Source organism: Monodelphis domestica, chromosome 4 (genome assembly GCF_027887165.1).
Source record: "Monodelphis domestica isolate mMonDom1 chromosome 4, mMonDom1.pri, whole genome shotgun sequence".
Classification (NCBI taxonomy): domain Eukaryota; kingdom Metazoa; phylum Chordata; class Mammalia; order Didelphimorphia; family Didelphidae; genus Monodelphis; species Monodelphis domestica.
The window spans coordinates 183575964-183602823 of NC_077230.1; the positions used below are offsets into that span (position 1 = coordinate 183575964).

The following is a 26860-nucleotide window of genomic DNA, read 5'->3' on the forward strand; positions in this document are numbered from 1 at the left end:
TCACAGACTAGACTGAAGAATGGTTGATATGGTGTTTGCACTTATAATTCCAGGGAAAATGCTAGGAGCAGAACAGGGGTCTATATAGAATATTCATTCATCTATATACAATATTCACCAATCTGGGTGCAGCTAGGTGGCTCAGTGAATTGAGAACCAGGTCTACAGTTGGAAGGTCTTGGGTTCAAATATGACTTCAGACACTTCTTCTCTGTGTGACCCTGGGGAAGTCACTTAACCCCCATTGCTTAGCCCTTGCCACTCTTTTGCCTTGGAACCCAATACAGAGTATTAATTCTCAGAGGGAAGATAAGGGTTAAAAACCCCAATATTCATTCATCTTATCAAAGCTTTTGATACTGTCAGTTATGAAGGTTTGGGGAAGATTATGGCAAAATTTGGATGCCTGGAAAAGTTAGTTTACTCCCAGGGGCACCCTCCCTTCTCACAATTTTATCAATAAGCATGGACCTTATGTTTGATACCTGCCAGATATTCTGCTCTGCATTGGAATCTCCTCCCCCTCTCCACATGTGCCTCTCATCACCTGCCCCTCTGCCCAGCAGCCCAATGGGAGCACTTCCTCCCTCCCTCTGCTACAAAATAAACCTTCAAAAATCCACTGCATTTCATTATAAAATAACAACAAAACCCCAGAGGCAATAAAATAATGGGAAATTTCATTCCAAATAACTACAAAATACTTAAAATATTTGGGGATTGATCTACCAGTCAGTCAATAAAGATTTATTTATTAAATACTTACAAGGTGTCAGACTCTGTGCTAAGTACTAGGGATTCAAAAAGAGGCAAAGGACAGTTTCTGCTTTCAAGGAGCTCCACAACATGAAAGTAAATGTATACCAACAAGCTATATACAGGAGATAATTAACAGAGAAATGACACTAGAATTAAGAGGGTTTAAAAAAAGCTTTCTTTAAAAGACAGGCTTTTAATTGGAACTTGAAGGAAGCCAGAGAATCCAGGAGGCAGAGAAGAGGGAAAAGAGCATTCTAGGTAAGGGAAAAGTCAAAGAAATTACCCAGAACTTGGAAATGGAGCCTTGTTCACAAAACAGCAAGAAGGCTGGTATTACTGGATTGGAGTTGAGGCAGGAAGTAAAGTTAAAGAAGATTGGAAAGGCAAGGTGGGAAAGGAGGAATAAGGTTATGAAGAGCTTTGAATGCCAAACAGAGGATTTTGTATTTGACACTGGAGGTGATAGTAAGCCACAGGAATTTATTGATTAGGAGTGTTCATATAGTCAGACTTCTATTTTAGGAATATCACATTTATGGCTGAATGGAAGGAAAAGACTTCTGGGAAAACTTTAATATAATCTGAAAGAAATTAGATTAATACATTACACTATATTCCACAATACAGTCTAAATGAGCAAAAGACAGAGACAATGACAAAAGATAAAACAAACAACGTGAAGTATGTGATACTGAAAAGCTTCTGTACAGACAAAATTAATGCACCTGGGTTAAAAAAGGAAAATCTATTGAATGGGAAGAAAAGTCTTGGTATCAGATTTCTTTGGTAAGGGTTTGGTATCTAAATATATACAAACAACCTTAATTATATGTACATGTTATATATCTTTATATACATACATGCATACATACATACATATACACTGTGTCGAGGAAGTTCATTTCCTCCCCCTCCTGAGTAGCTTGACCTGTCTATCAACATTCCTCACATAACACAGTTATACCAGGTTTGCATCTGTGTACATGATGTTCATCAATAAAAGTCAAGGCTTTGGGCTTAAGAGGGGAGAAGCCAGAAGATAAGGAAGAAGGGATGCAGGAGGAGAGGAGGCAAGTGAGGGGAAAGAGGAAGTCTTCAAGTTGAAACCAGTAACCAGAAACTACAGAGTAAATCTCTGTCAACTTTCTTCCTCAGAGTCTCAAGGAAGAAGAGGAGTAAAATCAGTTTGTGTGCCAACTTATTTAAACTTCCTTCTCCCTGGCCACATTCTTCTCTGGAATTTTTCTGATTGACAGATCTTCAAATTTCCATGGCTTGCACTTGCTTGCAAGTCTTTCTGTAGCAGTAACCAGTTTTTTCACAGTTACTTAGAGGAATGATGAGATTAAAACTGTGATTGTCTACCCTTTCTAATAAACTTTATAAAATATATATCTGGGGAGAAATATTAATTCAAATCTTACAACACATATGAGATATCAAAAGCTATTCTTGAATAGTTAAATAATCAAAGGATATGAACAAAAAGTTCTCAGAAGAAGCATTACAAATTATTAATAAACACATGAAAGAATACTCCAAATCATTCATCATAAGAAAAATACAATTCAAAACAACTCCAAGGTTTTACTTCACATCTTGCAAATTGTCAGAAAAGACAAAAGAAGGAAATCATCAATTTTGGAGAGGTTGTATAAGATAGACATATTGGTCAGTACAACCATTATGGAAAGTAATTTGCAATTCTGTAAATAAAGTAATATATCAATACTATTTGATTCAGAAATTTCATTACCAGAGATATCCAAAAGAGGCTATTGATAAAATGTTTTCATAAACACTAAACTATTTAAGTAATACTTTTTATCATAGCATAGAAATGGAAAAAATCAATGCCCATTATGTAGAATGGCTAAAAAATTGTGGTATATGAATATGATGGAATATTACTTAAAATCACTAAGAGATGATGAATGTGATATAAACCTCTGGTTGATTTTCCTTAAAAAGAAGAAAATCAAATTACCAATATAAAAAAATGAAAATGAATACATCACAATTGAAGATTAATTTAAAGTAATTATTATGAGCTATTATACCCAATTATATGCCAGCAAATCTCACTATTTACATGAAATGTGTTAATACTTAAAAAATATAAAAATCTTATATTCATAGAAGAGGAAATAGAAAATTTAAATAGCCCCATTTTAGAAAAAGAAATTGAACAAACCATAAATGACTTCCTGAAAAAAAATTTATAGGACTAGATGGATTCACAAGTGAATTCTATGAAACACTTAAAGAACAATTAATTTCAATTCTATATAAATTATTTGAAAAAATAGGCAAAGAAGGAATCCTACCAAATTCCTTTTCCAAATATGGTGATGATACATAAAGCAGGAGGAGTTAAAACAGAAAGAAAACTATAGAACAATTTCTGTAATGAGTAGTGATGCAAAAATTTTAAATAAAACTTTATCAAAGAGATTTCAGGAATATATCACACAAATCATACACCATGACCAAGTGGGATTGATACTAGGAATGCAGGGATGGTTTAATATTAGGAAAACCATATCAATAACAAAAACAGTGAAAATCATTTGAATAGTTCAATAAATAGATGGAGAAAAAGCTTTTGATTCTCAAATTGTCTCTTCTAGACTGATTTTCCTGGTCAGTCATTTTCTCAGTGAGATATTTCATGTATTCTTCTATTTTGTCATTCTTTTGACTTTGCTTTATTAATTTTTGCTGCCTTGTGAGATCATTACCGTCTACTTGCTCAATTCTGGTCTTTAAAGACTGGTTTTCAGCTATGATCTTTTGATTTTCCTTTTCAGTTTGGTGTATCCTGCTTTTCGTGGCTTTCAACTATTTAATTCTGGTCTCCAATTTGCTTTCTGGGCTTCTCTTTCCAAGTGGGAGTTTCTGTTTTTCAAACTATTACTTTCTTTTTTAACTATTTCCCTCTTTTCTTACCAAGAATCTTGTATCTTCCTCATTTGATTTATTATCTCAAATTTAAGTTCCTCAAGAGCTTGTGACCAATTTCCATTTTTTGGAAGGTTTGGATTTTATCTGTTTCTCATCTCCTGCTGTCTCCTCTATAGCCTGAATTTTTTATCCATAAAAATTATCCAGGGTCAATGACTTTCTCTTGTTCTTTTTGGTAGTTGAAGACTGTATTTATTGGGCATTGCCGGCCATTGCTATGTTGGTTTTTCCTTCCCTTCCCAGCCAGAAGTCTGAGTCGGGAGGACAGGCTCTCTATGTATTGAGCTATGGAGTGGTTTTTGCCTGAGGCTATTTTTCTAGTCTCTGTGACTTCTGCTGTGTGCGGCTCCTCTGCTCTATCTCTGTGCCTCAGGTCCACATTCCTTAGCCTCCTGGGGTCCCAAGTCTAGCTGCTCTCAGGGATAAGTCTGTGGTTTTCTTAGCCAACTCCTGAGAACCTAGAGATTGCCCCATGCTTGCTCTGATTTTGGTGCTGGCTCTGATCATGGTTGATCAGCTCATGTTTTGGTGGGAGCTATTTCAACCCCTTATAGTATGGAAATGCCCAAATCCTACCTACTTTCAGTGTTGTGCTCTACTGTGGAGCCCCTTAGCTCATCTGATTTTTGTTTTTTGTCCTTTTGATATACTATTAAAAACACTAGAAAGCCAAAGAACAAATAGAGCTTTCCTTAAAATGCTAAGTAGCATATATCTAAAACCATGAGCAAACATTATATGCAATGGAGATAAGTTAGAAACTTTTCAAGTAAGATCAAGGGTAAAGCCAGGATATCTATTATCACCACTATTATTTAATATTGTTCTAGAAATGTAAGCTATAGCAAAAAGTCAAGAAAAAGAAATTGAAGGAATTAAATAGTGAGGAAATAAAATTATCATTCTTTGCAGATGATATGATAGTATACTTAGAGAATCAATGAAACAACTAGTTGAAATAATCAGTAACTTTAGCAATGTTGCAGTATACAAAATAAACTCACACGAAATATCAGCATTTCTATATATTACCAACTAGTCTTGCAGGAAGAGAGAGAAAGAGAAAATTCATTAAAAATAACTACAGACTATATAAAATGCTTGGGAGTCTTCTTGCCAAGACAAACCTGGGAATTATATGAACACAATTATAAAACATTTTTTTCACACACAAATACATTTGATCTGAACAATTAGAGAAATATAATTGCTCCTGAGTAGGACAAGCCAATATAATAAAAATTACAATTCTACCTAAACTGATTTACTTATTTGATAATATATCAATAAAATTACAAAAGATATTATAGAACTAGAAAAATTATTTAAAATAATTTTCTTTATTTTATTCCAGTAAGAAATCTACACATAAGTTTTCCAAGGTTATATGATTCATGTTGTCTCTCTCCTTTCTTCCCTTCCATTTCCTGTAGTTGACAAGTAATTCCACTGGAGAACTAGAAAAAATATTTTTAAAAATTCATCTGGAAAAACAAAAGACTAAGAATATTAAGAGAATCAATTAAAAAATATGTCAAAGGAGGTAGCTTATTTGTACCAGACCTCAGACTGTATTACAACATGGCCATCATCAAAACAGTCTGGTGTTGGCTAAGAAATAGTGATGGATCAGTAAACTAGATTAGGAATACAATACACAGTAGTAAATGGCTATGGAAATCTAATGCTTGACAAATCAAAAGATCCAAGATTTTGGTTTTAAAAATCACCACATGACAAAAATTATTAGGAAAAATGGAAAGTAGTTTGGCAGAAACTAAGGATATACCAATATCTCACACTATATATTGGAGATAAGGTAAAAATGGGTACATGATTTAATGGTGATGTCCTAGGCAAATTAGGGTAGAATAGAATATTTTAACTGTCAGATTTATGGATAAGGGAAGAATTTATGATCAAACAAGAATTAAATGGACAAATTTGGTTATAATAAATGATTTTTTTTTACAAACAAAAGCAATGAAGTAAATTTTGAGAGGGAAACGGGAAATGGGAATAATTTTTTTTACAGCAAGTTTTTCTGCTAAAAACTTCACTTCTCAAACACATAAAGAATGTAGTAAAAAGTAAAGAATGAGTCATTCTCCAGTTGATAAGTAGATATGAACAGGCTATTTTCAGAAGAAGAAATCAAGTAATTTGAAATTGATATTGATTAGAGAAATGCAAATTAAAACAGCCCCGAGGAGCCACTTCATACATATCAGATTGGCTAATATGATAGAAAAGGAAAAACAAATTTTGGAGGGGATGTGGAAAAATTGGCACATTAATGCGTGGAGTTGCAAATGGTTGCAACAATTCTGGACAGCAATGTGAAATTATGCCCAAAGAGCTATGAAATGGTGCATACTCTTTGACCCAGTTATTAGACTACTAGGTTTGAACCCTAAGGAGGTCAAAGAAATAGAAGAAGGCCCTATTTGTAAAAAAAAAAATATATATATATATATATATATATATATATATATATATAATGCAGCTCCCTTTGTGTTGGCAAAGTACTCAAAATTGAGGGGATATCCATCAATTGGGGAATGACTGAAGAAGTTGTAGTATATGATTGTGATGGAAAACAATTGTGCTATAAGAAATGATAATTGAGATTATTTCAGAAAAACCTTGAAAGCGTTACATGAACGGATCCAAAGTGAAATGAGCAGAAAAAGGAGAATGTTGTACATAATAACAGTTATATTGTGTAATAATCAATAATGTTTTTTTTAATAATTCAACAAATATTTATTAGGCATCAATTAAACACAAAGTACCATTCTAGGTGCTGTGGATACAAAATTTTGAAAAAGAGAGAAAGAAGAAAAACAGTCCCTGTAATAAAGGAAATTATCCCTGATGATTATTGTATCATTTCTTTCCATCTTCTTCTTTTATACTTCCCTTAAGCATACTTTTAAAAAATAGAATTTATTTCCAGGTATTTGGATAACAACCAATTGTGAAAGATTTAGCTATTCTCAGCAATGCAATGAGAAAAAAACAATTTCAAAGTACTTATGATGAAAAATGTTATCCATCTCTGAGAAAGAACTGATGTCTCAATACAGATTGAAAATTTTAAAACTTTATTATTCTTGGGGTTTTTTTTTGGTCTTTATTTTCTCTTGAAACATGGTAATATGGAAATGTTTTGTAGTTGTATTTGTATCAAACTGTTTGCCTTCTTAAGGAGGGAGCAAAGGAGGGAAAGAGGGAAGGAATTTGGAACTCAATTTTTTAAAAAAACAAATGTTAAAAATATTGTTTACATGTAATTGAGAAAAAAATAAAAATTCAATTAAAAAGGTAAAAACTGAACAAGCTTAAAATCATAGAAAGAAAAACATGATCAAGATAAATGATCAACATTGGGTCAGCAGGGAATGGGACTTAAACCAAACCCAAGACTGTTAAGCTCTAGGGGTAACTGCCATCTAGTCACATACACATCTGGTGTTACTACTTATTGAGCTCAGCATTGTTGGTGCATGGAATTTTTTAAAAAAAGAAACATTAATTGATTTTGAGTATAAAAGAGCATTTAATGTTATATGTTACCAATGTGACTCTGTGAATGTCCTATTGAAATAAAAGAGCTAATGAACTTTCAAATCATGCACACATGAAAAAAGATAAGTGATCAAACAAAAAATAAAGCAACTTGGCATAGTGGAAAGTTCACAGAATGTGGAGTCGAGAGCATTGGGTTCAAATCCAGGTCTACCATTTATTGTCATGTGTAACTTGGCTCAGTCTCTTTCTTTTCCTGGGCCTTAGTTAATCTGTAAAATAAGATGGGTAGACTTGACATTTTGTAAGACTCCTAGAAATGAAATCTATTATCTTATGACTCCTAAGATCCCTTTCAGCTCTACACATATGACCTTTAATTTTCATATGGCCCTAAGTCTTCATAAATTTTATTGAAAATGTTCACATATTTGTGCATGTATACATAACATCACATGTATATTATAGGTAATATGAACTTAATACATACACACAATACATGTAGTGTAAAACATACACATGTGTATTCATGGATGCACACCGATAAACACATACATATTGAAATAGAGAAAGTGAACTGAGGAAACTGTTTCTTGTTGCTGTAAATGGCTATGCTCTGACTGGCTGTGACTAGAGAACTGCTAGAGCGGACCCTGAAGCTGCTTGGTTGTAATGGAGGTAGGAATGAGAAATGCTGAGGGAGGCTGGTACACAGGGGAACTGCTCTGGGGAATGTTCTGGAGTTTGCCTACTGATCCCTACTGATGGCTGATGGATCAGTATATCTTTCTAACCTCCTCCTCCCCTTCTCCAACCTTCTCCTTCCTACCTCCCTCACCCCCAGTTCTTCTTGAAGCCTTTGGCTTCTTCCCTCCCCCCTTGAGTAAACTATAAAGATACTCTTTTCTTTTCCTTTTTCAAGTCAAGGGGTTTATTGGGATAACAGGATAGGAAACTGAGGTAAGAGGGATGAGGATGTCCCTAATCTAAAATGAGGGAGAATTGAGGGTTTGAGAAAGTAGTCCAGTCACAACTGTGACTCTAAGACAGTTAGAGAGATGGAGGACAACAGCTGTTTAAACTCTCCTTTCTTCTTCACAAAGCCAGCAAGGATCTCTCAGCCTATTTTCAGAAGCCCCCCAAAGGGTCCTTCAGTCTGAGACAGAAAAACTAACAAGAACAGTTCAGCTTCTTGCCCCTATGGTTAGGCTTGCCTCCTTTCTCAGCTTCAACCCCAGAGAGAAAACAAAGTCCAAAGTCTCTCAGTTTCTCCTGGCCAGCTGAACTCTCAGAGAGACAACCAACTCAAAAGCCAAGTTTCTGCTTCTTCTCCTCTCTGTGGCCAGAAACCCCCAACTTCCACTCTTGGGAACAATCCGTTTGGAACCTTCTCCTTGATTGACAGGCAGGTCCCCAGCCTTGACTCTTACATCCTGCCTTGTCCTTTAAAACCTCTCTCTCTTCATGTCTCTATCACAATATATAAATCCCAGGATTTTATTCCCTTTTATACAGATGTAGTCTCACTATATACTCAGTTATTCTTACTCTGATTTCTTTGCTTCACATTATTTTTCATAACATATTCACATTTAAAAAATATTCTTGTTATTCATCTTAATAACAATATACTAATGAAGTGATTAATTAGTAACTAAATTCAATGGTAAAACAATCAGCTGGTCTCAATGGACATACCAATGTCTAGTTTTTTTTGTGTGTGATAACAAATAATGCTGCTTTGAACATAGCTTTTCTTTTAGTTAATACTATCTCTAAGTTTATTTCACATAATGGGACCAATAGATCAAAAGGTATATCAAAATTTTTGGAACCTTTGTTGTGTGCCACCACATTCCTTTCCAAAAAAAGATTCCAATCTTTTTGAAATGGCAGTAATTGTGCATGACTGACTATATCTGTTTTTCTACGTCCACAAAAGAGCTTAAAGTCTAATAATTTATCCTGCTGATTTCTCTTTCAGTGTTTTTAGCTTCTTCAACTTGTTCCTTTAAAAAGGTAGAAAATAGAAAGAAATAAGCTAAACTTTATTTCCAAGAGGATAAAGGGAAAATGTTTTTAAAAAATCAATAAGCAGAGATCAATTCACTTTTTATAAATTACAGTTACTTTGTCACACAAAGAAGATGGCTTAAGGTGAAAGTAGTCATTTCCTTGATCTATCTTCTGAGAATAGAAACTGAAGATACAAGATGCACTTTGACTCAGCTTTTAAGGAAGTAGATGCTGCAATCCAAGCAGTGAAGAATGCTAAGACAAAAGGTATTCCGGCTACAACATTTATTAAATGCAAACTCTGCATAGTGCACCCAGGAGACAGTCACCAGGGATGGAAATTTTACAGTATAGAAAAGAAGGCCTATTTTTACATTTTCAGAAACTTTTCTTTAATCTTATGCAATTAATTTCTACTGAATTCAAAAAGTATTCACTACTAGTATATGATGTGTGAGGCACTATACTGGGGATACAAAGAATAAAAAATAAAGAACACCTCAACGTTCCCTGACCCTAAGTGCCTACACACTTTGGATGGAGAGAGACAGGAAAAAAGAACATTTACACGGATAAAGATGAGATGATTTGAGGAGAGAGAACACTAATAAGAAGGGAAAAGTCAGGAAAGTTTTTTCGAAAATATTAGCTGAAATGAGTCTTAGGGGAAGTAAGGATTCTAGCCTTGGAGACAGCCTGCACAAAGACACAGAATCTATAGATGGAACATGGAGTTTGAGAAACAGCAAGTATGACCATTTGGCTGATCTGTATAATACAAAGATGGGTATTATAGGAACTAAATAAAAGGTAGGTTGAAGGCAGATTGTGGAGGCCTTTCAAGTCCAAATTGAGAGATTTGTATTGTAATATACTCAAGAATATCTAGAATCACTAAATCTTGGACAGAAGAGTGACCATGCCAGACCTGTGATGTAGATTCCTTTTTCAGGTATGTGGGTTTGGAGAAGGGAGACAATATAAGCAAAAAGACCAATTAAGAGGATATTGCAAGAATCCTTACAAGAGTCAACGAAGGCCTGAATTTAGTGGGGTGATGATGGGACCCTATTTTAATCAGGAGGTGTATGATGAACTAGTATAGAAAACTGAGGAATGGTTAGACAGCAGGAGAACTAGGAAAGGACAGTGTCATAAAAACTGAGGGACATGACAGTCTTCAGAAGAAGGCGGAAGTCAACTGTGGCCAAAGCTGGGAGAGATGTCAAGGATTAAGGTGAGAAGGGAAGGAGTGAGAAACAGCCATCAGACTTAGAAATTACAGAGAATGCTAGTGAGAGAATGTTGAGTAATAAATGGTCAGGTTATCTCATGGGAAACAATGAAAAAAATCAGAAAAAGAGGGGGTCTAGTATTTTGTTATCAGATATGAAAGTATACCAGAAGGCAGTAATTGTTCAAACTATTTGGTACTGGTCAAATATGGGAAAATTAATCAGTGGAAACTAGTTTAAAAAGCAAGACCCAGAAGTAGCGAAACATAGTCTTTTAGTGACCAATAAAGAACCCACGAACACATAAAACTAATGGGGGAAGGATGCCCTGTTTAGAAAAGATTGCAGAGAAGATTGAAAGGAAGGCTGAACTTAGATCCTTTACCCCCCTCACCAATATGCTATTTACTACAATAAGTTCTAATTGAATATTTAACCTAAATATGAAAGGACATTTAAAAGTCATTAAAAATTAAAGTAGGGGCAGTTAGGTGGCTCAGTGGATTAGGAGCCAGACCTGGAGATGGAAGGTCCTGGATGTAAAACTGGTCTCATTGAGCTGTTTGACCCTGGGCAAGTCATTTGTCCAAACTGCCTGGTCCATTCTTCTGCTTTGGAACCAATACTTAGTATTGATTCTAAGAGAGAAGGTAAGGACTAAAAAAATTAAAGTAGAAAGAGTTACTTCTCACATCTTTGGCTAGTGAGATAATACATAGGCAAGCCAAGTTTCTATATCCAGATTAACCAAGCTCTCCTCTTCCACTGCCTTCTTGAGACACTGACCTAAGTCACTCAAGTACTATTATTTGTTCTGCTCCTCCCCCCCCACAGAACAATAAGAATTTCAATTCCAATATCCACATTCCAATTATGAACCAAAAATATAATACATCAATGCTGACAAATCTATGAGCTTTCAGGCTTTCAAAAGAAGACTGAAACAACTGATCACTCCTTAAGCCATCTTTGACTGACAAAGTAATTTATTTATCAGAAGTGACTTTTACCTCTGCTTATTGATTTTTAAAAAATTCCCTTTATCTCTATAGTTGAGCTTATTTTTTCTAAGTTATTTCCTCTTTAAAGGAACAAATTGAAGAAGCCATAAACATTGAAATAGAAACCAGCAGGATAAATGACCAGACTTTAAACCCTTTTATGGATATGGAAAAATAGTTATGCACTATTATTAGGATTTCAAACAGATTGGAATTTTATTGGAAAGCAATCTAGTGGCACACAACAAAGGTTCTGATATAATCTAAAGGTTTTATCTTAAGGCTTGAGAAGTATTTATTTATAAAATAATACATATTCAATTCATAACAGTAAATATGACTCAAAATGTAAAGTCAGTTCTAAAGATTTCTGTGTAATGTTCCTAAGATATTACTGGATATAAAGCCTAAAATGAACAAATGAATCTTAAGATCTTGCAATTATGTTACATATCTAACAGAAGAGTGGAACAGAAGGATGCTTCCCAATTGGATTTTTCTAATATCCACTACCCTTATTTTAGCACATTGAATGAAAATTTCAATATGTAGAATGAGACCAATTTATTCCTGCTACCTTGAAAACATGGTTATTAAGAACTTGGTCAAATACTAGAATTCTGAAAAATAGAAAAAGAATTAGTTGTCACTGTAACATAAGACTTTATGGAATTGAAGACTATTGCACCTACCTTCTTCCAAGACAAAAGGGCACTTCTTTCACCGAAGAGACTATTCTCTCTACACAGGCATTAATCATGACTTCTCTACAAATTTAATAGATGCTCTTTGAGCCTAACTGTGGCAGAACAAAGATATTACTGAGATCATGTCATGGGGAGAAACCTCTTCCAACATATTTAGGTTGGCCTGAAGAGAACAATTGTGTTTGTCATCAGCCTGAAGCCTTTCCAGCTTGGGAGGACTCTCCATATCTTGCACTTGACCTTCATATCCTTCAAGGACTCATCTTCATACCAAAATGAGGCATATGACTTTGACACAGGATCTGAAAGGAGATAAGAATAGAGATGGAAGAAGAGGAAGAGAATGAGGAGGAGGGTGATAAGTAGGAAAAGAAGACAAAGAGAAGGGGAAGCAATGAGGAAGATATAGGGAGGAGAAGGAGGAGAACAGACAAAGGCTCACCTTTGAAGAAAGAAGCTGAGGGTAGAAATGGATTACTCTGTTCTGAGAAGAAAAAATCAAAGCTACCAATAGTCATATGAAAAATAATGCTCTAAATAGTTAATAATTAGAGAAATTAAAATTAAAATAACTCTGAGGTACCACTTGACACAATGACCAAAAAAGGAAAATGACAAATGCTGGAGGAGGGGCTTGTTTTTTGTATAATTTATTTAGCACTTTATAAATTTGAGTAATTAGATCTTTGTCAGAGGTTTTTGTTATGAAGATTTTTTCCCAACTTGTTGCTTCCCTCCTAATTTTGGTTGCATTGGTTTTGTTTGTACAAAACCTTTTTAATTTGATGCAATCAAAATTATTTATTTTACATTTTGTGATTTTTTTTCTAACTCTTGCTTGGTTTTAAAATCTTTCCTTTCCCAAAGATCTGGCATTGTATACTATTCTGTATTCAACTAATTTACTTATAGTTTCCTTCTTTATATTCAAGTCATTCACCATTCTGAATTTATCTTGGTGTAGGGTGTGAGATGTTGATCCAAACCTAATTTCTCCCATACTGTCTTCTGATTTTCCCAGCTTTTTTTTTTTAATCAAATAGTGGATTTTGGTTCCAGAAGCTGGGATCTTTAGGCTTATCATAGACTGTCTCGCTGAGGTCATTTATCCCAAGTCTATTCCACTAATCCTCCTTTCTGTCTCTTAGCTAGTACCATATAGTTTTGATGACCACTGCTTTATAGTATAGTTTGAGATCTGGGACTGCAAGGCCACTTTCCTTCGCATTTTTTTCCCATTATTTCCCTGGATCTCCTTGATCTTTTGTTCTTCCAAATGAACTTTGCTATTTTTTTTTCCTAATTCAGTAAAAAAGTTTTTTGGTAGTTTGATGGGTATGGCACTAAATAAGTAAATTAATTTGAGTAATTAATTTGAGTAGGATTGTCATTTTTATTATGTTAGCTCATCCTACCCATGAGCAATTGGTTTTTCCAATTGTTTAGATCTAGTTTTAATTGTGTGGAGAATGTTTTGTAGTTGTGTTCATAAAGTTCCTGTGTTTGTCTTGGCAGATATATTTCTAGGTATTTTATATTGTCTAGGGTGATTTTAAATGCAATTTCTCTTTCTAATTCTTGCTGCTGAGATGTGTTGGAAATATATAGAATGCTGATGACTTATGTGGGTTTAATTTGTATCCTGCAACTGCTAAAGTTGTTGGTTATTTTGACTACTTTTTTAGTTGATTCTCTAGGATTCTTTAAGTAGACCATTATATCATCCACAAAGATGATATAATGCCTATTTTATATCATTGCCTATTTTAATAACTTAAATTTCTTTTTTCTTCTCTAATTGCTACTGCTAGTCTTTCTAGTACAATGTTAAATAATAGAGGTGATAATGCGCATCCTTGTTTCACTCCTGATCTTATTGGGAAGGCCTCTAGTTTATCCCCATTGCAGATGATGTTTGCTGATGGTTTTAGATATATACTATTTATTATTTTTAGGAAAGGCCCTTCTATTCCTAAGCTTTCTAGTGTTTTCAATAGGAATGGGTGTTGTATTTTGTCAAAGGCTTTTTCTGCATCTACTGAGATAATCACGTGATTTTTGTCAGTTTGCTTGTTAATATGGTCAATTATGTGGATGGTTTTCCTAATATTGAACCATCCTTGCATTCCTGGTATAAATCCCACCTGATCATAATGAATAACCCTTGTGGTCACTTTTTGCATCTATGTTCATTAAACGAGATTGGTCTATAGTTTTCTTTTTCTGTTTTTGACCTGCCTGACTTTGGAATCAGTACCGTATGAAAGACAACAGGAATTAGACATCTTCAAAGTCTCGATCAAAGATTCTGAATGCTCTCTTCAGCTCCTTTTGGGATTTAAAAGGATTGTCCACAAGTTTTGGGAAATGGCATTTTATGGACTCAAGTTCCTGAGTGGAGAATTGTCTATGGGCTTTTGAGTGAATCACACCAGCATTAGTTTTTAGCTTAGTGACTTCTTTCAAAGGACAGATTTTCTCAGGGTCATTAGCAAGTTTGTTCTCATTTTTATTGCCACCTTCAGTTTCCTGAGGTGCATTCTCTGTTTGCTCATAACTAGATATAATCCTTTTCCCTTGATCAGTTATTCAAACACAGCCTTAATCATCTTGTCTAAGTTGTTGTCAATGGCCTTAATCTTTTCTGCCTTGAAAGGTACTACAAATCTGAATACTTTCTTCATCTGGGTTAGAGTCTGCAACACTGCCATAAAGAGTATGTATACTTGTGCCAGGACTTGCCAGAGTACCAGTTCATGTTGAAATGGCAATTGTAAAACAGTCAGTGTGATGTTACTAATATAATCCACAGTTTCCACTACCACTTGGGTTAGTTTACTATATAGAATATGATATACCGAAAAGCTGACAATGGCTGCCACAATCACAATTCCAAAAACAATTTGTCTGAACATAGTTACTTTCTTTCTTTCCTGCCTTAAAAGGATGGGGTTCAAGTCAAATTAGAGGTTCCAATTGAAATAGAAAAGCTAATCTGTGTGACACTATTTCTGGTTACTGCAGTGACTGATGTACTCTGGCTTGAGACTAGAGAGAGTGGCTACTAAGTATGGGGACACACTTGCCTATTTTCAATAGAGATAGAAGTACTTTGAGAGACACTGTGAGATACTGATACAAGGGAATACTCTGGGGTTTGCCTACTGATCCCTACTGATGACTAGTGGATCAATATTTCTTCTAATCTCCTACCCTCTCTCCCTCCCTCCTTCACCCTATCCTCCCTGTCTCCCTCATCTCCCAGTTCTTCTTGAAGCCTTTGGATTCTTCCCTCCCCCCTGAGTGAACTATAAAGATACTCTTTTCTTTTCCTTTTCAAGTCAGGGGGTTTATTGGGAAACAGGATGGGAAACTAAGGTAAGAGGGATGAGGGTGTCCCTAATCTAAAATGAAGATTATGAGGGCTTGGAAAGTCACAATTGTGACAGAGGGACAGTCAGAGATAGAGGACAACAATTAAAATCTTCTTTCTTCTTCACAAAGCCACCAATTTCAGAAGCCCCCCTCAAGGGTCCTTAAGCCTGGGACAGAAACTAAATAGTATCTGTTCAGCTTCTTCCCCCGGGCCAGCTTCAACTCCCAGAGCCAGAGACTGAATCAGAAGTTCCAGTTTCTCCCCTGGTCAGCTTCAACTCCCAGAGCCAGAGACAAAGTCAAAGTCCAAGTTCCTGCTTCTTCTCCTCTGTGGCCAGACACCCAACTGCAACTCCTGGGAGCATTCCGTTTGGAACCTTCTTCTTGATTGACAGGCAAGTCAGGTCCCCAACTAGTTTCTTGCATCTTGGCTTGTCTTGCAAAACCTCTCTTTCTTCAAGTCTCTACCACACCTATTTGTGTCATAAAAGGAATTTGGTAGAACTCCTTCTTTGTTTATTCTGTCAAATAGTTTGTATAATATTGGGATTAGTTGTTCTTTGAATATCTGATAAAATTCATTTGTGAATGCATCTGGTCCTGGGGATTTTTTTCTTAGGGAGTTCTTTGATGGATTGTTCAATTTCTTTTTCTGATATGGAGTTGTTTAGGTGTTCTATTTCTTCCTCTGTTAGTCTAGGCAACTTATATTTTTGTAAATATTCATCCATGTCACCTAGATTGCCATATTTACTGCCATATGATTAGGCATAATAATTTTTAATGATTGCCTTTATTTCCTTTCAAGGTGAAGTCTCCCTTTTTATCTTGGACACTGTCAATTTGGTTTTCTTCTTTCCTTTTTAAAATTAGATTGACCAATACTTTGTCTATTTTATTTGTTTTTTCAAAGTACCAGTTTCTAGTCTTATTTATTAAATCAATAGTTCTTTGACTTTCAATTTTATTAATTTCTCCTTTGAGTTTTAGGATCTCTAATTTAGTCTTCATCTTAGGATTTTTAATTTGTTCACTTTCTAGTTTTTTAATTTGCATGCCCTATTCATTGACATCTACCCTCCCTCATTTGTTAATATATGAACTCAAGGATATAAATTTCCCCCTGAGCACTGTTTTGGCTGCATTCCATAGATTTTGAAAGGATGTCTCATCATTGTCATTTTCTTCAATGAAATTATTAATTGTTTCTATGATTTGTTCTTTAACTAACTTTGGAGAATTGTATTGTTTAATTTCCAATTAATTTTTTATTTGCTTTCATTGCATTATGGTCTGAGAAGGTTGCATTTATTATTTCTACTCTTTTGCACTTGTTTGCAATATTTTTATGCCCTAGTACATGGTAAATCTTTGTTAATGTACCATGTGCTGCTGAAAAGAAGGTGTATTCCTTTTTGTCCCTATTTATTTTTTCCACATATCTACTAATTCTAGTTTTTCTAAGATTTCATTCACTTCTCTTACCTCTTTCTTATTTATTTTTTGGTTTGATTTATCTAGTTCTGATAGAAGAAGGTTCAGGTCTCCCACTAGTATAGTTTTTGTATCTATTTCATCCTTGAGGTCCACTAGTTTCTCCTTTAGAAATCTGGATGCTATGCTATTTGGTGCATACATGTTGAGTACTGATATTTCCTCATTTTCTATACTGCCTTTTATCAGGATGTAATTACCTTCCCAATCTCTTTTGACTAGACCTATTTTTACTTTGGCTTTGTTGGATATCATGATTGAGACTCCTGCCTTCTTTTTATCAGTTGATGCCCAATAGATTTGGCTCCATTCTCTTACTTTTATCCTATGTGTGTCTACCTTCCTCATGTGTATTTCTTGTAGACAGCACATGGTAGGGTTTTGTTTCTAATCCACTCTGCTCTCAAAAGCTTTTAAACTATTCTCTGACCTAGCAATACTAATATTAGGAGTATATCCTAAAGAGAGAGAAGAAAGAGGGAAATAATCTATATGTACAAAAAATCTATAGTACCATTTTTTTGCAATGGAAAGGATTTGGAAATTGAGATGATTCCCATCTATTGGATAATGGCTATGATATTTGAATATGATGGAATATTATTGTGCTATAAGAAATGATAAAAGGAATGTTTTAAGAAAAAGCAGGGAAGACCTGTATGAACTGATGCAAAGTTAAATGAGCAGAACCAGAACATTGTACACAGTGATAGCAATATTATATAATCAATTTAGAAATACTTAGTAACACAACAACATGATGACCCATCGCAATTCCAAATTACTCATGTTAGAACATGCTATCCACTGCCAGATAGAGAACCAAGTGTTTTTATCATGGAAAATTTGAAGGAGGCATAGCACAATAAATTTGGGAAGTGCATTAGGGTTGACCACAATTTTATATGAAGTAAACTTTGTATGGAAGATTGGGAATATTTTGAACTGGGCTATTTTTCTATATGTACACGGGTGATAGGCAAAGAAAGAATGAAAGTAAGAAAGAAAAGAAGAAAAAGAAAAGCAAGGAAAGGAAATTTTTTTTTTATAAAATCTTATTCCCAAGTAACAGGCACTGCAGCAAATGTCCTCTATATTAGTAGTTTTATTATTTTTTTCAGCCATTTCCATTATTTGTTCAGCCATTTCCCAATTGAAAGGCATCCCCTCATTTTCCATTTTTTTTTTGCCTCAACAAAGAGTGTGGCTATAAATATTTTTGTACAAGTTTTTTTTTTCCTTATTATCTCTTTGAGGTATAAACTCAGCAGTGCTATGGCTGGATCAAAGGGCAGGCAGTCTTTTAACACCTTTTGGGCATAGTTCCAAATTGCCTTCAAGAATGGTGGCATCAATTCACAACTCCACCAGCAGTGTATTAATGTCCTAACTTTGCCACACCCCCCTCAATATTTGTTACTTTCCTTTCCTGTTATATTAGCCAATCTGCCAGGCATGAGGTGGTACCTTAGAGTTGTTTAAATTTGCATTTCTCTGATTATAAGAGATTTAGAACACTTTTTCATATGCTTATTGATAGTTTTGATGTTTTTATCTGAAAACTGCATATTCATGTCCCTTGCCCATATATAAATTGGGGAATGGCTTGATATTTTATACAATTGATTTAGCTCCTTAATAAATTTGAGTAATTAGACATTTGTCAGAGGTTTTTGTTATGAAGATTTTTTTCTCAATTAGTTGCTTCCCTTCTAATTTTGGTTGCATTGGTTTTATTTGTACAAATCCTTTTTAATTTAACATGATCAAAATGATTTATTTTACATTTTGTAATATTCTGTATCTTTTGGCTAGTCTTAAAATCATTCCTTTCCCATAGATCTGACACACAAACTATTCTATGTTCACCTAATTTACTTATAGTTTCCTTCTTTACATTTAAGTCACTCACTGATTCTGAATTTATCTTGGTGTAGGGCCTGAGATGTTGATTTAAACCTAATCTTTCCCATACTGTTTTCCAATTTTCCCAGCAGTTTTTGTCAAATAGTGAGTTCTTGTACCAAAAGCTGGGATCTTTGGGTTTATTGAATGCTGTCTTGCTGAGGTCATTTAACCCATGTCTATTCCACTGATCCTCCCTTCTAACTCTTAGCCAGTACCATATTGTTTTTATGACCACCACTTTATAGTACAGTTTAAGATCTGGTACTGCTGTTTCATTATTTCCCTTGAGATTCTTTATCTTTTGTTCTTCCAAATGAACTTTTTATGATTTTATTTCTAGCTCAGTAAAGAAGTTTCTTGGTAGTTTGATAGGTATTACACTGAATAAATTAAATTCTGAGGGGCTTATGAGAAAGAATGCTCTCCACATCTAGAGAATGAACTGTGAGAGTAGAAATACAGAAGAAAAAAAAACTGCTTAATCACATGGTTTGATGGGGAAATGATTGGGGCTGTAAACTCTAAATGATCACCCTAGTGTAAATGCTAATAACATGGAAATAGTCCTTGATCAATGACACATGTAAAACCCAGTGGAATTGCTTGTTGGCTATGGGAGGGAAAGAATATAATTTCTGTAACTATGGAAGAATATTCTAACTTAATTAATTAAATAAACTTAAAAAAACCCCATAAGAACAATAAAACTTTAGAACTATGCAGACAAAAAAGAGATTAGAAAAGAACATAGAAAAAAGAAATTAATCATTATTTTGACAAAACCTGATTTTTTTCTTTCATCAAAATAAACTCAGATTTCCTGATTAAAAAAAAAAAAGACTGGGAAGGATTTTGAGTTATATAAAGTCAGTAGGTCTGCAGTTACACCCAGTTTGGTCTGAGACCTTGAGCAAAAGCATCAACCTATTTTTACAGGCAAAAAGAGAAACATAGTGTGAAGAGTGAATCAAGTTTTCTTTTTCTATCAATCAGCAATTTTTAAATTAATCAATCAAAACTTTAGCACCCCTACTTAATACTAGGCAAGGGAAGTCACAACTCACTTACTGGAGTAAGCTCACACCTCCAAAGTCCACCCATTTTGGGCGGTGCTAGGCAAATTGAAAGTCTGAAATTGGTTCCTATAAAGTTGAGGAAGGGATAGGAAGAGACATGGAAAAAGGACTATAAAAAGTCCTGGACTTCCTGTCCAGGGGGGCTTCTCCTTTGGACTGCTTCTTTGGAGGACTTCACCTTCTGGACTTCTCCTTGGATCTTCTTTTCCTTGTGAGTTCCTCTTTGGAGAGCCTACAATGGTGAACTAGGTGAGTAGCTGGCCTACCTTTCCTGTCTTTTCAAGAGATTGGTTCTGGAGAGGTTTTCCTTTCCTGGAGGAGGCTGAGTTGGTGGAACCCTTGCTGAAGACACCACTGCGTCCTCTGGCTGAAAATTACTGAGCCCTGCCAGGGTTGAGCCAGACACCAGAGTGACACTTAGGGTGGTAGGCTAGACATTTCTCTACCCTCTTCTTACATTTTTCCACTTTCACTCTTCCCACCTCTTTGTAAATAAAGCTATTAAAAGTAATTTTGATTTAATTTATAATATTTTTAAATTGGCCACCAACATATTACTTTAGAACTTTCATATTAGCATAAAAGCCTAAATTTTATATTCTTAAAATAGCTAGTGATTACATCAAAACAATAGAACAGGAATGGGACAAAAGAAACTGAGGAATTAAGGAACTATGCAGCCCCAGTTCCTTATCTAATTTTGCAAATGATTTCACTAAAGAAATGGATTTCAAAAGGACAGAAAGTGGTGTTGCTACCAAGCTGGAGTTTTGACAAATAACTACATATTAATAATTATATTTCTCAATCAATAATAATATGCAATCAATAATTAAATTTGTCAGTACTTTATGTGTTAAGAGGAGGCATTTATTTGAGTCTCATATCAACCCTGTGTCATTGGTATTATAATGATAATTATCTCCTCTTTGAAAAGAAAAAGGCTTTCAGATATTAAGTGACTTTCCAATAGTTAGTTACATAGCTCATAAAGGCCAGAGGCAGGTATTTCTGACTGTAGGTATATCCATTACAATATGATAAAGATGATGAAAAATATAATTAGGATGGAGAGGAAGAGGAAGGTTTTTATTTATCAAAAACAGTGAATAATCTCATTAGCTCTTAGTGTTTACCATAGTTCCTGCCTCTGAATAGATATCCAGAGATAATTCCTTGAATAACTTAACCCATTTAGCTTTGGAATTTCTGTGTTTAGGCCAAACTGTTTTGATTTGTGGGTGGTACACTATTATATATTCCACAAAATCTAGCCAGTCCTTGACCATATTAATCAAATCTTGCTTTATATCCTATCCTGCCATCCACCTTAAACACCTACTTGACATCATACTCCTATTCCTTAGTCACCCATTTCTTCATTTTACATCTCTTCCTCTCATAAGTAAAAGCAGATTAATACCAACATTGTTTCTTGAGGTATGGCAATTTCATCCCTTAAGGGATCACTGACCATTTATGTTGTAATATAACTCTAATATAAGGGCAGGGAGAGAATGGAGTCTTCCCTCCCTGCTGGGTCAGGACCAGAGTGAGGTAAAGATGGAGTTGAGTCAAATAGAGAGAGAGAGAAGATGGATTGTCTTCCCTCTCAGCTCTCCCTGACAACCCCCACTCTGATGGCCTTTCCAGACCTTAACTTCTCTTCCCTCCGAGACCTTGGCTAAACAGGCTTGATGCAGTTAGCTTCTTTCTCTCTGGAGAGAGGAATGTCACTTCCCTCCCCCCAACTTCAAATCTCTCTCTAGAGGTGATGGAGTCAGTCATTTGTTCTTATTAAAATTGTTTATTCTAAGGGAACAAGGCAAGGGATAGGGCAGATGAGTTAGGAATGTGACAGAAGGGAAGAGGGAGCAGGGGGGCCCTAGGATCACTGAAACCCCTTCTCCCAAAAGTCTGGCCAATCAGGTTTTGTTAGTCTGACCCCTCTGGGGTCAGTTAGTGAAAAAGCCCTGGCTTTCTAACTGCCTTGGCAACTGTAACCAGTCCAGGACTTTGGGGGATGTGGAGGAAATCTTTCCTCTGAAGTCCTATTTACTAGGTCGTCTTCTTCCGGTATTGGGTCAAGCTTTCACAGGAGGAGATGAGTGCTGGTTCAGAGATCCACCCAGTCCACCTTCCTGGTAGCTTTTCAGAGAGGAGAAGAATCTTTCCAATTGTCCAGATCGGCTCACTTCCTCTCCTTTTCTCAGAATTCTCTCTTCTTCCTACCCTTTTCCCGTTCCTGCAGAATTCTCCAGCTTGCCAGATCTGCTTCTCTCATTTCCCTCTCTTACAATGTCCCTTCATAGAGAACAAAATAACCTTCCTTAGTCAGAAAAATTTAAAAATTAATTTATGTTAGAATGGACCTCTGACCTTGATGGTCCAATCTATAAATGTATACCTTAATATATCTGACAAATGGTTAGACAAACACCTGTTGTCTATCCTTAAAGATCTCCAATTTCGAGTGACTACCATATACTGAAATAGGCTACTCCATTTTTGAACATTTTTAGGAAGTTTCCTCTACCTCATTTCATCCAGGCAATATGTCTTTCCTTCCAATTTCCATCCACTGATACTGGTCCTGTCCCCTGTAGTCAATCAGAATAGTATTATCACTCTTTAGCAAATATGCCTTCTAGAACTTGAAGAGTTCCAAAGATAAATTCTGATGAATTTTGTTTTTTTTAAATGTCCTAAGCAAATACAAACTATATTTTCTGATAACTGTTACTAAGAAGTATCTAATGAAATCTGATTGAGTGTTCTTATTTATTTAAGGATAAGAAGAAAAAGCTTATAAGTAGAATAAAATAGAAAATAAAAATGATGGATGCCTGAAGGGTAGAAAGCTTTGGATCTTCTGGTATTAAATCAAGTCTTCTCAAGAAAAAATGCTCCTGCACAGTTCAAATGATTCTCATATAACTCAATGTTTTTCTTTTTTTTTTTTATTCCATCAAAAACTTATGTTTTTTTTGTTTACACCTGTTTTATTCTTTGATTTATCCCATGGTCTCTGGTACCACCACCTGGTACCTGGTACCAGGACTGATTTCCTAGATCAGAAAAAAAAAGCAAACTGACAATGTAGAATTGATACCCTCAGAGGTGGAAGTTACTTCAGAAATGATCTATTCCAACCCCCCAGTATCATTTCTGCTGTTTTTACACATGCAGAAACTTAGTAAGATTCAACCTTATAACATGAAAAGGCCACATGATATATAGTTTGTTTAGTATCCAATTTGAATTCATAAGTCCAGAAAGAAAACTGATTGGATAGTTTATAATGTCCGCTCCTTGTGAAATGGGATTCTTACAGTCTATAATTTTATCCCTGGTGCCTAGCACAGTGCCGGGCATGTAACTGGTACTAAAGAAATACTTTTTTATTGACTGATTATAATGTTATATGACATTCTAAGCTTTTAAGTATTGTGCTTCTTTTTTGAATTGGCAGTTTCTAGAGGATTACTGCCTTTGAGGTTATATATCCTAGTTAGGGGTACCTGTCTGAATGCACGAAGTGAGTTTCATAAGCAATACCACACAGCAAAAGTTTACTGTCAAATGGAGACCTTGGAGCAAATGGCCCCTAAGAACTCTTCAAACTCTGATGTTTATGGTTCTTAGATTGTATGACAGTCCAGGCTTTAAATATAGTCTCCCATTGTTGACTTGGCAGTTTCTGGATGATTGTTGGGCACTCTTCAGAGAGATGATGACATTTCATCAGACAAAAAAACCAAATGAATATGTCAGGCAAAACTAGAGAACAAAAGTGTATTATTGAGTGTCGGACTTGGAGCAAATGACCTTAAAGGTAAGTTCCCTTCCAGCTAAAACATTCTATGATTCAGAGACTGTTGGCATTCCAGGTTTTAAAGTATATTCTCCCTTTCTTTTTCTGGCAATTTTGAGGTAAAGTAATAAACCCATGAATCTCCTACCATAGAAAAGAAAAAAAAATGAGTTTGACAAGGAGAACTGCAAAACAAAAATGTGTATTCTCTGAGATGTTGGTTGGAAAATGAATGAATGAATGAATGAATGTAAAAGCACTTATGAATTACTGTGTGTTTCTAAGGAGTCATCTAGCTTTAACATTCTAGGCTTCTAAGATCATATGACATTCTAAACATAGTTGCCTAAGTGTGTAAGCATAATTCCTCTTTTTTCTTTGGCAGTTTCCTGATACTTTACTGGAGAAGAAAACTCAATTTTGTAGAATGTCATGTAAAGAAGCAAGTCTGTGATACTCAAGCATGGGCATGGCTCATTATTCTAAAAACTTGCCCAAGCTTTATTCTCTGCTCTTGATGCAAAATATGAGAACATTCAAGGTGTCTTTCCATGTAGTATTGGATAGAAAATGAAAAATATTAAACATAACAGCATATATCTCATTCTACAACATTCCTGAGCATATATCCTCTTCTCCATTGGGAATTTTAAGGAAATACTCCATTAAAACTGATTCTTACAAGTTAATTATGGATATAGACCATCTTATGAAATTAAAACACTATGGTGGTAGTAGGGATCTGACTTTCAAAAGGGGAGGAGAATAATGGAAAGTCTCAAGGTCAAAACATTTGTTTGAAAGTACAAAACCTTGAAGTCCCAGGATCAGAATGCTTGTGACTATTTGAAAGGAAGTGTAGTGACTCAGAGAATAAAAAAAATGACTTTGAGGCAATTTCTTTACATGAAATAGCAAGAGGGAAAAACGCCTTCTGTAACTTTGGTGCATATAAAATAACTGCTCCAAGGGTTGGTATTTAAAGAAGCAGAGAAGGGACAACAAATGTGTAATGTCATTTTATTCTAGATGGTTTGTGGGTTTTCAGGTACAGGGCATTTATTGAGGAATTAAGCCAGTACCACAGAGAGCAGTGGGGATGATATATGTAGAAGATAGCAGTTTTTCAGTTTCCGAGTCATGAGTAACCACTACATGCTTGTGTTTTGTATGGACATCTCTTCACAGAAATACTAGTCACATGAATATTCCCTGTGTTCATGGTGGAGAACCTATGGCATACATGCCAAAAGGGGCACTCAGAGCCCCCTCTGTGGGCACATATGCTGTTGCCCTAGTACAGAGTTTGCCAGAGTTTGTTACTAGAAAGTCAGAGGGATAAGGGGCCGGGCTACTCCCCTCCCCCTTGCTTGAGAACATTTCTTACATCACCTCTCCATCTAAGATTCCTAATCACTGCCTTATGCCTAGATGACTCACACAATATTCTTCAAAATGTTCCTTCCTGAGTGGGCATGTGTTCTTTGAAGTGTAACTTCAAGTTTATGGGATATGAGGGGAAATTATGATGTTAATTCCTTTATTATTTAATTTAAGCACCATCATCATGTACTAAGTATTTTGTATGATATTGGTAAAAATGAAATACATTGATAGAGGCTTCTGATCTAATAGATTTGGAGAATATTTGGACCCATTTCCCTCTTCTACACTCACTAAATCCTGGCACCAGTACCAAACCTAGGAAAGGGGATGCAAGGGTCCTTAAGGGTAGTCAGAACCTAATGTGGTGGTGGAGATGAAGAACTAGAGAGAGTATAATCTATCCATAGCAATGTCAAGTAGTCAGCGAAGAGAAGAGATTGGACTAGGCTTCTTGACCAGGAATACAAACTGATCCCTTCCAGAAGACTGCTTCCACTGGAAATGGCCCCCTTCACAAATGAAATATTTCTAAGAGTGAGATCCAGTGGAAAAAAAGATTGCTATAATAACATAAAAATAAGATAGAGGAAGGAGCTCATTTTGATATTAATTCTCATAAAATATTCAGAAGTATTAGAAAATCATTTTGGTAGGTGTAGGGAGGATAAAATTGGACAGGGAAATCTATAGACCAGAAGACCAATTGAGAGGCTATTGCAATAGTTCAGGGAAGAAGTGATGAAGACTTTGACTTGATTTAAAGTTGTGTGAGTAGAAAGAAAATAGATTTGAAAGTCAGATAGGGATAACAAATGATTGAGAAAGTTGGAGTGACAAGTCTTGGGAATTGTTTAGTAATGGAGACTGAGGGAAGATAGCAGAATTAAGGATGTCTGTGTAAAAATAGGCAAGTGGAAAGGATATAAATTGAAATATGTGCATGTATGCACACACTTAATAACAATAGTACTATTAATATAATAAATAACTAGCATTTAAATAAGGTTTTAAGGTTTAAAAAGCACTTGATTTATTTGATCCATACAACAATCCTGTGAAATACATACAATTATCCCCTATTTTAGAGATGAAAAAATAGTGTCTGTCATAGGTTGAGTGACTTGACCAGGCACAGCTACTAAGTGTCTGAGGCTGAATTTGAACTCAGACCTTCCTGACTCTAGGGCTATTAAGTTATTCTCTTTATCACCTCTCTTCTCCCCACTTCTGGGAGTTGACAAACAATTTCCCTGAGTTATAGTTATATTATCACAAATCCAATTTTTAAAATTTAACTTTATTTGATTGTTAAATTTTTTTCAAAAAAAATTTTAAACACAATATCAAAATCAGTAAAATTATAAGAAATTTTCATTTACTTTAAAAGATCTTATTTAGTCAAATCATTTAAAAATAAATATCACCAATTTGTTTTTCACAAAATTGAAAGAAACAGAAGAAAAACAACTACTTGATTACATGGGTCAATGGGGATATGATTGGGGATGTAGACTTTAAACGATCACCCTAGTGCAAATATTAATAATATAGAAATAGGTCTTGATCAATGACACTTGTAAAAGCCAGTGGAATT

General features: G+C 35.1%; 1 long non-coding RNA gene across 1 annotated transcript in view; it reads left to right on the forward strand.

Moving 5' to 3' along the window:
- The window catches only part of LOC103099837 (uncharacterized), a 35245-nt gene extending 8687 nt beyond the window's left edge, over positions 1-26558 (forward strand). Inside the window, exons 2-3 of the long non-coding RNA XR_008911234.1 lie at positions 23764-23901; positions 24266-26558. This is a non-coding gene — a long non-coding RNA (uncharacterized LOC103099837). The remainder of the gene's footprint in view (positions 1-23763; positions 23902-24265) is intronic.
- Positions 26559-26860: the final 302 nt, after the last annotated feature.